The sequence below is a fragment of the Tasmannia lanceolata genome, unplaced genomic scaffold (genome assembly GCF_043159265.1).
Source record: "Tasmannia lanceolata isolate RefF3 unplaced genomic scaffold, GAP_Taslan_0.1 ptg000007l, whole genome shotgun sequence".
Lineage (NCBI taxonomy): Eukaryota > Viridiplantae > Streptophyta > Magnoliopsida > Canellales > Winteraceae > Tasmannia > Tasmannia lanceolata.
Genome location: NW_027518684.1, coordinates 21,274,103 through 21,284,855, shown reverse-complemented (window position 1 = coordinate 21,284,855; position 10,753 = coordinate 21,274,103). Strand labels below are relative to the sequence as shown.

Genomic DNA, 10,753 nt, shown 5'->3' with positions numbered 1-10,753 from the left:
AGGACATCCTATATGCCCTAACTAAATGCAGATTAGCCCTAAGCTAATGCAGGTGGTTCCTACAACCTATATGTAACTAGGTTGTATTTCCTAAGGAAAACCAAAGGTGGACTAGCGTATCCTACTCTAGTCATCACTCGGCGATGTGGATCGCCAACTGATCGGACGGAGGCGCTCCTATAACTCTAGGACAGACCCCTAACTCTAAAATAAGCACACAACAAACAATCAATCAAACAACCTATCAAAAGAAAAAACCTAACTCTAAAACTCTCTATTTAGGAGAAACTCCTAACTCTAGAAGAAGATCTTTTGAAAACAGGGTTTTAAAGATTTTCGAAGAAGGTTTAAAATATTATTTATAAAAAAAGTTTGGCTGGACTTGGGATATGGATCCCAAGCTGCACTACGTACCTCGTGAAAGAGGATCAAGCCAACGTAGTTCGAATCGAACTCTTCTAACTAAAACCTAACACTTCAAATGATTTAAGGGTTTTAATATTTTTCAAATGTTTTTGATATTTTTAAAGTTTTCAAATGATTTTGAGTTTTAAATTTCTAATGTTTTTGGATTTTAAATGATTTTAAAGCTCTTGGATCTTAAAATGATTTCACTCTTATAGGGAACAAACAAACATAACCATAAACTAGGGCAAAGCCCTAAAGCAAAGGGGAAACCCCGAACAAGCAACAAATGTCTCAAAGAGACGATCCACAACAAGCAAACAAGCGCTCTAAGAGCAGCGAAAATGAATCTAAGATCTCAAGCAGGGAAGGCTCTAACATGAGGCTAGGTAAGCCTCCTAAAGGGGAAACTCTCTATATGAGACAAGGCTTGTCTCCAAATAGGATTCTATAAATGAGGCAAGGCATGCCTTCTATACACACAAAGGATGTACACAAGAGTGCTAGACTACTATCAGACCGAAATGGTCCCCTACTAGCAAGGGGAACAAGTTGGGGAGGCTCTATAAATGAGGCACTGTATGCCCCTTACAAGCTTACTCTCTATAAGACTAGGGGAAACTCTCTAAGATACATGCTCTAAACTACGAGGCTCGTCTCCAAAGGAGGATCGCCTCAATAAGACAAAGCATGTCTCCTATGGGGGACTATTCTAATGAGACGAAAGGTTTTAACGAAATTCCCAAAGGAGCTCGATGATCAAAATCTGTAGTACAAGAGTAAATCCAATTATCCCCATAAAGAGATGGTTTTTTTAGTGACTCCTGTAAAGACATTCTTTTCATCGGGCTTTCGACCATTGAATTCATCAAATATCCCAAAAGTTGAAAGTGAGGAGGACACACACTTGGTACAGAGCTTGAAAAATCAAGTTTCTCCATATGATATTTGTAATGAGAGGTTCCCTTCGACCAACTGGAACTCTGCGCATAAGGCGATCTGTTGGTGGTTCAGTAGCCAATGCAAGTGCTCCAAGCGTATCCATGATGAGGTTAACCCAGAGAAATTGCATATACAGAACGCCCCCAATGGACAACCTTTATAACTGAAGTAAAGTTATCATCCAGTATAATAATATCAGAACTTTCTTTTGTAACTTCTGCTCCTGAAATACCCATTGCAAAGCCTATATCTGCCTTATGCAGTGCAGAAATATCATTAGTCCCATCTCCAGTTACAGCAACAACATGGCCTCTTTGGCGCAATGCTTGTACCAACAGGAGCTTGTCATTAGGAGAAGACCTTCCCATTACCGATATACTGTCAGCAATTTCTTCTCTTTTGTTAGTGAACAGAGCACGGAATACTTTTCCCTCAATGAGTGCTGGCTCTGTAGCAGTAGCTTCTGAATCAATTATTCCACATTCCAAAGCTATTGCTTCGTTGTCTGAAATTATCTCCGGTCACCATTCGTATCTTAACACCAGCACTTGTGCACAGTTGTACAGCATTTTTGACACCTGGTCGGCAAGGATCCTTTATACTCACAATTGCGAGAAAAACTAGGTCATCCTCTGGTAATGCCCACTGCGATAATTCTTGTTCATCTTTTTGGACTGCATTTGGTTCAAAACAGGGGCTGAACTGTGCCTGCCAAACAGGGCTAAAGTACGGGTTTAAAATGATGACCATGGACTGAAACTGGGATGGAACGAGGGCTGACTGATGGGGCGATACCAGGCTGAAACAATGGAAAGAATCATGCTACACAGTGGGGTTGAAGCATGGACAGAATCGTGTTAAACATTGAAGCATGGAAAACATCCTTGAACTAGAAGGAGATAGTGGGGAGGAGGAAAATTTTAGATGTTAAAAAGTTTCACATTCTGCAGGAACAGGGAGAACTGCTGAAATTTGCTGCAAAGACTTCACTCCAATCATGGAGATGCATGAGATAGAAATGTCTAATTCATCTTGAAGGATGAAAAAGACATGCAAGTGATAATATTAATATTCCCTGACCCCATCTTTTATAGCCAACATGATCCTTGAAATTATTACAGCTTTAAAGCAAATTTTTTTTTAAACACCCAGATCAATGGAGAATAAATAAATAAATAAAATGTAATCCATAGAAGTAATACCACATCCAATTTACATTTGTAACAATGGTTTTTACAAGGAAAATCAGCTAAAAAGAAAAAAGAGTAATCAAGTTGGAATAATAAGCTCATGACTTGTACAATTTTTCCTACAAGTTCAGAGAAGTGAAGGAACTACTGAACCTGTAATGAATTCGCAAAACATTAAAAATGCAACAAAGCATGCTGAAAGTAACTTATGATTTCAAAATTTAACAAAGTATGTACTGAGGGCAACCAAGTATTATATATTTCATCATTTTTATTTTTTTAGAAAACAACACTTAAAGACAAGGGTTCCAGAAAAGGTAAATCAATAGCTTAGTATCTGCTTCTCATCTCCTTCCAATAACCATGTGACATCAAATGATTAATTAAAGGGAGCAACTAAATTTCAATAAATTTCCACAGACAAACACATGAATATGTATCACTGAATGCTCACCAAGAGGAAATTATCACTGATTATAAGAGACCACTACAAATTCCCGACCAATCCATAACCTCACACAATCAAATGAATATTTGAGAAAATTTGCCATAAATCAAAAGAAAATTTGAGGTGAATTCCAACCTGATCATCTTCTTTGGATGAATTCCACACCGGAGATCCACAAATACTGCAGATCCTTTAAGATACAACAATCCGAATTCCCTTTGCAAATATACTTAAAAGCTAATGATCGAGAATGAGATTTGCACCTTCAAGAGTTAAATCCATACCAGCCAGAGAATTTCAGATCTAAGATCGGAAGAGAAGAATAGTGGATCTAGGGTTTTAGACATGAAAGGAATATAGATCTGAGATTTGGACCTCGGATCTGAGATTTGGAAGGGAGCCGAGAGAGAGATCTAAGAGATTACAAAAGAGACGAGAATTATAGAATTGGTGATGAAGATAGGGGATGTATCCTGATTGAAATCAGGCAAAGCTTGCAAAATCTCTGACAAATCTGCCGGAAACAGAGAATCAGAGAAGAAATAGAGAGAAGAACTAGGGTTTCTAACTTGGATCTAAGGCTTATGAAAGACAAATGCTAGTTATGAATAGGTAAAACTAAATTTTCAAAGCAAAACCAACGGATCTGAGGTCTTTGGCAAGTAAAAGAACAAAAATCAGATCTGCACAAGAGAAATTTAGATTTTGGGTTTGAAATGAAGAAAAAGTAATTTGGATGGAGAATATAAGAAGGAAAAAAACAAAAACTCTCGGCCGGAGCTCCGGCGGGCTTAACCGGAGAAGCAGATCTGGAAACCCCTTTTTCCAATCTCTCTCTCTGCTTTCTTAAGAGAATGAAACTCTCTCTCTCTCTCTCTCTCTTTTCCGTCTCTCACAACCTCGGATCGGAGGTAATGTTTCCGACGAATGATCGGAGGAAACGATCGGCGGAGGAAGAAGACGAAGAGGAAAACTCCCAATCTCTTTCTCTCTCGCTCTCTCTTTTCTCTTCTTTTTTTTTTTCGAGAATGAACAGTGCCTCCCATTTTATATATATATATCAAAATAACGGTGCTGAGAACAGCACCCCCACTTGATGAAGCGCGCGAAAATTTGATGAGGCGCGCCCGCCAGATTTGTCCTATTAGGTCCGGGCGCGCCCATCGCAGGATAAATCGCCCTCCTTCTCAACTTTATATTTAATGGCTTTATAAATACACCCCCCGGTACAGATAAATTCGCCCCCCTTTTGGCCTGCACTGCGCTCACTCTCTTGGCTCGTTCACTGAGCAAACGCGCTCGGATCTCGACGAAATTTTACGGAGACCTTAACCTGCCATAGGGTTCAATTTAGGACCCCAGCTCACTGATTTGATAAGGTTTCACATCAACGCTACGAATTTGGGTCCGGTCAAAATGGGGTGTCTACAGCTATATAAGGAATTTTTAATATATGTGTCCTCAACGCATAGAGCCACGCTATGGGCTTCTTTTTTCACTAAAAGCCACGTTTGGTTTGCAGAAATTTTCTGGGAAAAATCTGCAATATAAAAACTTTTCCATTGGTTAAGTACATATGAAAAAAGTTACTTTACCCACCCATTTCTAGTTTTTACTTATTATTATTTCTCTCATGATTAAGAGAAAAGAATTTCCCAAGAAAGGGGGGGTGAGATTTAGGAGCTAATCAAAGAAGGGAGGCGAAAAACAGATAAGACCCAACTCTTGGAGAGGAAATGAGGATCTAGGGTTTGCTATATAACGAATTTTTAATATACGTGTCCTCAACGCATAGAGCCACGCTATGGGCTTCTTTTTTCACTAAAAGCCACATTTGGTTTGCAGAAATTTTCTAGGAAAAATCTGCAATGAAAAAAGTGACTTTACCAACCCATTTCTAGTTTTTACTTATTATTATTTCTCTCTAGATTAAGAGAAAAGAATTTCTCAAGAAAGGGGGTGAGATTTAGGGGCTAATCAAAGAAGGGAGGCGAAAAACAGATAAGACCCAACACTTAGAGAGGAAATGAGGATCTAGGGTTTGCTATATAACGAATTTTTAATAAACGTGTCCTCAACGCATAGAGCCACGCTATGGGATTATTTTCACTAAAAGCCACGTTTGGTTTGCAGAAATTTTCTAGGAAAAGTCTGCAATAGAAAAACTTTTCCATTAGTTCGGTACATATGAAAAAAGTGACTTTACAAACCCATTTCTAGTTTTTACTTATTATTATTTCCCTCTAGATTAAGAGAAAAGAATTTATCAAGAAAAGAGGTGAGATTTAGGAGCTAATCGAAGAAGGGAGGCGAACAACAGATAAGACCCAACTGTTGGAGAGGAAATGAGGATCTTGGGTTTGCTATTTAACAAATTTTTAATATACGTGTCCTTAACGCATAGAGCCATGCTATGGGCTTTCTTTTTTCACTAGGTTTGCAGAAATTTTCTAGGAGAAATCTGCAATAGAAAAACTTTTCTATTAGTTCAGTACATATGAAAAAAGTGACTTTACCAACCCATTTCTAGGTTTTACTTATTATTATTTCTCTCTAGATTAAGAGAAAAGAATTTCTCAAGAAAGGGGGGTGAGATTTAGGAGCTAATCAAAGAAGAGAGGCGAAAAATAGATAAGACCCAACTATTGGAGAGGAAATGAGGATCTAGGGTTTGCTATATAACGAATTTTTAATATACGTGTCCTCAACGCATAGAGCCACGCTATGGGCTTTTTTTTTTCACTAAAACCACGTTTGGTTTGCAGAAATTTTCTGGGAAAAATCTGCAATAGAAAAACTTTTCCATTGGTTCAGTACATATGAAAAAAGTGACTTTACCAACCCATTTCCAGTTTTTACTTATTATTATTTCTCTCTAGATTAAGAGAAAAGAATTTCTCAAGAAATGGGGGTGAGATTTAGGAGCTAATCAAAGAAGGGAGGCGAAAAACATATAAGACCCAACTCTTGGAGAGGAAATGAGGATCTAAGGTTTGCTATATAACGAATTTTTAATATACGTGTCCTCAACGCATAGAGCCACGCTATGGGCTTTTTTTTTCACTAAAAGCCACGTTTGGTTTGCTGAAATTTTCTTGGAAAAATCTGCAACAGAAAAACTTTTCCATTGGTTTAGTACATATGAAAAAAGTGACTTTACCAATCCATTTCTAGTTTTTACTTATTGTTATTTCTCTCTAGATTAAGAGAAAAGAATTTCTCAAGAAATATTTTTCCTGCGAACCAAACATTCCTAACTTTTATGAGCTAGAAATAGATCAAGAGCTTTTAAAAATAAGATATTTAATAACTACTTAGAAAAACATTCATGAGAGATTAACTAAGAGCCATAAAGAAAGAGCTGCCCCGGAACATGTTTTGAAAATTGGTGTGAATTTTTTAGCCAAGGCTATTGATATTGGCACTACGTTTTTTTTTATAATTGAACTACCTCACCTCGTCTTTTGTTTTAAATTAGTTTATGTCGAGTTTTTTTGGGAATTGTGTTAACCATCAACAGCTAATTTAGTACTTAAAGACAAGGTGAATTAGTGCAGTTATCAAAATATGGTAGTGCCAATATCAGTAGCTTTAACCAATTGTCAAATACTGCTGAGGACTTGTTGGGAAATGCAACAGCTGATTAAAACATATATGTCAATGTAAGTCTGCACTGATCATCGAATGTCTGTGTCCATAACAGTAGCCTAAAGAGAGTACATTTTATAAGATTTTTTTTGGTAGTAAAAAGAAAGTTTACAATTCAACTGATTTTTTATTTTTTTGGGCTGTATGACCTGTCAAATAGATGATTCAGATCATTCAAAAGTGGGACCCACTATATTGTAGTTTCTTACCATGAGGGCAGTTCACACTGGTATAATTTGATTTAGAGATTTGCTAGGAAGACGCGCCTATATCAGGGATGCTCCTAACAGCCCTCTATAAGGTGACATGTTTTTCAAGTATGCATCAATTATCATTTTCCTCTTTCTCATCCCAATCTTTGATTTTCAGTCAACCATTTCTTTCCATTTACTCTGATCTCTCTTAATCTCCGAGGCCATGTTTGGCTGCAATGAAAATTTTTTGCATGGAATTTTAGTAAAGAAGAGGTATTGTGTGCTCACATAACTTTAAATCTAGTGTTGCATGAGTGGACCAAACATATTTAAGGATTGTCCGTTGCTTTGTTATGTTCGTTAAGGTAAACATTCGCATATCATCAAATAACCAAAAACACAAAAAAGTACAAAATAAAAAACAAAATACAACTAAAAATTGTAATAAAGTGGGAAACTTTGCAAAAGAAACACATTTAACATGTTTAAAATTATAAATTCAGGAATTTCACGGAAAGTTATTTCAGGGCCGACTTTTGCATGAGAGAACAACCACCTCAGATTGTCTACTGAAAAGAGAATAAGACAATCTACTCAAAAGAGAGCCAGTGTGGCAGTTCTCTCATTCAAAAGTCAGCCGCGGAATGCCTTTCTGTGAAATTTCCTAGCAAATCCCTATAAATTCATAACCATAACATTGTTTTTTAATCGCATGGAAATCCAAATTCGAGGAAATTTCTGATGGGGCCATCTCTCACGGAATCAAAAAAGTTTGTCCCGTTTTGACAGTAAGGACCTATTTTTAGGGCGATGACAAATTGGCACCCCTGTACGATAATTCACTCCCATGTAAGGAAGGATATGTGGCAGATTTTAACACTTTTTGACGTTAAAGTGCTGCGAATTATCCTACAGGGTGAGCGAATTTGTCATCAACCTTTTTTTTTTATCACAGGAATAACTTTTAGTATACTTCAATCTTATTTAAAAAGAATCTTCAATTTAGGAAGATATCCCTTTCAATTAAGAACAATAAGGGCCTGTTTGGATATCTCATGCATTTGTTTTGATTTGAGTTCCCTGTTTTGAGAGAGAGAGAGAGAGAGAAGGAGGGAGGGATCTCTTGTTCCTGCCGGAGCAACATTGAGGAACAGCGATGGTGAAGGAAATTGCCACAAATATTTATTTCCAAATAATATCTCACAGAAAAGATTTGAAAATCGATTTTTTTTGCGTTGTAGCTGATTTGGAAATCTAAGGATCTAATCCAGTTCAAAATATCAATTAAATCAAAATCTAAATCATGTTGGTATCCAAGCGTGGCCTAAAAGAACCCAAATTTGTTTACTCGAACACAAGTTGTGTTCGTGGAACCCAAATTTGCTTACACAAACCCAAATTATTTTCGTATGAACCCAATTTTGCTTACTCAAACCAAAACTATTTTAGTCAATTTTACTTATTTGCATGGTTTTAAATTTCAGATTCAGCTAAAATTTCAGGCTTATTCGAAACTGAAATTTCAGCCGAAATAGCCGAAATTTGGCATTGCCGATCGAAATTCCATTTTGTTAGGGCAAAATTTCAGTAATTTCAATCGAAATTCTTTAACGCAATAAAAATATTATTTTATTATAAATTTCGAACGAAATTTCAGAAATCCGAAATTTCAATCTAAATTTTAAACCATGCTTATTTGAACCAAATTCTTTTTTCCGAACCCAAATTATTTTAGTCCAACCCAAATTTACTTACTCGAACCCAAATTAGAATTAGGTAAAACAAAACGAGAAAGAGAGAGTAACCAAGGGGCATTTCAGTTTTATATTTTACAATTTTTGGGTAAAGTAACATTTACCGAGTTTTCTCAACAACTGACATTTTTGACGTTATTTTTTCAATCACTTCCAAATGCTTTCTGTACTTTAGCCTAAATCCTATAGAAAATTTTAAATTCGTCCATTTTTCTTGAATTGTCACCTTAGGTTCCAGAATCAAAATGGAGAATATGATTTACCCAATGAGAGAAAGGCAAAGTGGCAACAAAGAGACTTATGGAAAATTGAATATGGTAATCTGAAAATTGAGCCTGAAAAAAAGAAAAAAGAAAAATAAAGCTTCTTATAACAAATTCTTTCATTATGAGAGTGCGGAGGTTGCATCGCTCGCACGGCTACAAGAGGGAAGGCAAGCTGTTGGAGTGTGGAAGGCTGGCTGCTGTGTTGGCTTCTTCCATATTTTAGTACTTCCACAACCATTACAAACACCTGATACTGAAATTGAGCCTAAAAAAATAAAAATAAAACTTCTTATAACAAATTAATTTTGATCTAAGAACTAACGCTCAGATCATGTATGTTCTGCACAATGGGATAATATTGTTGCTAAGAACTAGTGCTATGATGTTAATTCTTTCATTCTACTGCAGCATGATGTCAATGTCGATGTCCTAGCCATAGAGGATGCTGATGTAGGCAGGAGAATGCCTTCTATTGGGATGATGTGTTGGGTATATATAATATAACCCATGTATGTTCTAATATAAGGCCAATAGGTAATGGACCAGGTGTAGTGGGCCCATTTGGGCTGGAGCCCATTAACCTCTCATAACCCTAGTGTATCTCTCTATATATAGGGGCTGGAGGCAACAAACTTGGTATTCCAAACTAGATACCTTGGGTGTAATGCTTTAAGCATCCTTGCTTAAACCCTAATTGCTCTAACAATCTTAAAGCATCACAAAAAAAAAAAAAAAACCTACTTTTTTTTCGACGTCTGCTCCTCTCGAGATTGACCATCGCTCGGTGAAATCCATCTCCAACAGAGGGTTTCTCACGGAATCTTCTCTGCCGCCGGTGAAACCCATCTCACGGAATCTTCTTTGCCGGTCGGTGAAACCCATCTCCAACAGAGGATTTCTCACGGGATCTTATTTGCCACCGATGAAACCCATCTCCCACAGAGGGTTTCTTAAAAAGAAACCAACACAAGAATCGGTTTGGGCGTGACCTTCTTCTCTTTCAAAAATCTGTACAGAAGAGGCGAAACTTGTTGGGCACATAAGAATCGGTTTTCCAGATTGGGCATACCCATCCTCCTGTCTGACCAGCAGCCCTCTCTCCGTCGGATTCTCTTTTTCCGTTGGTCTCCCCTGTTGCTGCCGGTTCTATTGGGGAGTTGCAGAAATTTGTCCTGTGTTTCTGTCTATTTGCTCGTCAAAGAAGAGGCGAAACTTGTTGGGTATAGAAGGATTCGGCATGGAGGTTTTGATGGGTAGAAAGGAAATCTAATTAATTCTCTCAACCTCTTGTGGTGGGAGAATTGGTTCAGAGGGGAGGTGAAGTGGCATCACCAGAGGGGTACAATAGTGAATTGGAGAGAGAGGGAGGGGTAAAGTTTATTGTTTTTCCCTCTTACCTTCCATCTCCTGTTGGTCGAATCACTTGGTGTGGCCAAACCCCCCTTGGACACATATTTGAGCAACCCTTGTGACCGAATCTTGTGAGGAGCTATAGCTTGTGGTGGAAACTACTTTGGGGCTTGATCTTGGTAACCGAAAGTGGTTCTTGCAATTCGGATCACGGATACGGTTCTCTGTTTTGGTTTGCAATTTGGTTCTCTCCAATTAGGTGCACTCTTTCTATTTTTTTTAATTTCCTCTGAAATATCAAATGGAAAAGATTTCTATGCCTTTTGAGATGGTCAAACTTCACTCCTTTGGTGGATCTGAGTTTAACTCATGGAAGCGAAAGACTCAATTCAGTCTAAAATATATGAATTATTTTTACACTGTTTTGAGTACCTTTGCTGAGACGGATGAAGAAGTTGATGAATCTCAATGGCTTAGAGATGAGGATTTCTGCAAAGACTACTTGTTGAATTGTCTTTCAGATCGTCTTGCAGAAACCTATAGTAAATATAACACT

The 10,753-nt window shown here is 37.4% G+C and overlaps 1 pseudogene; it reads right to left on the bottom strand.

Annotated features, from left to right (window-relative positions):
• Positions 1-1,135: 1,135 nt before the first annotated feature.
• On the bottom strand, positions 1,136-9,729 carry LOC143880660 (calcium-transporting ATPase 10, plasma membrane-type-like; annotated as a pseudogene).
• Between the last annotated feature and the right edge of the window lie 1,024 nt (positions 9,730-10,753).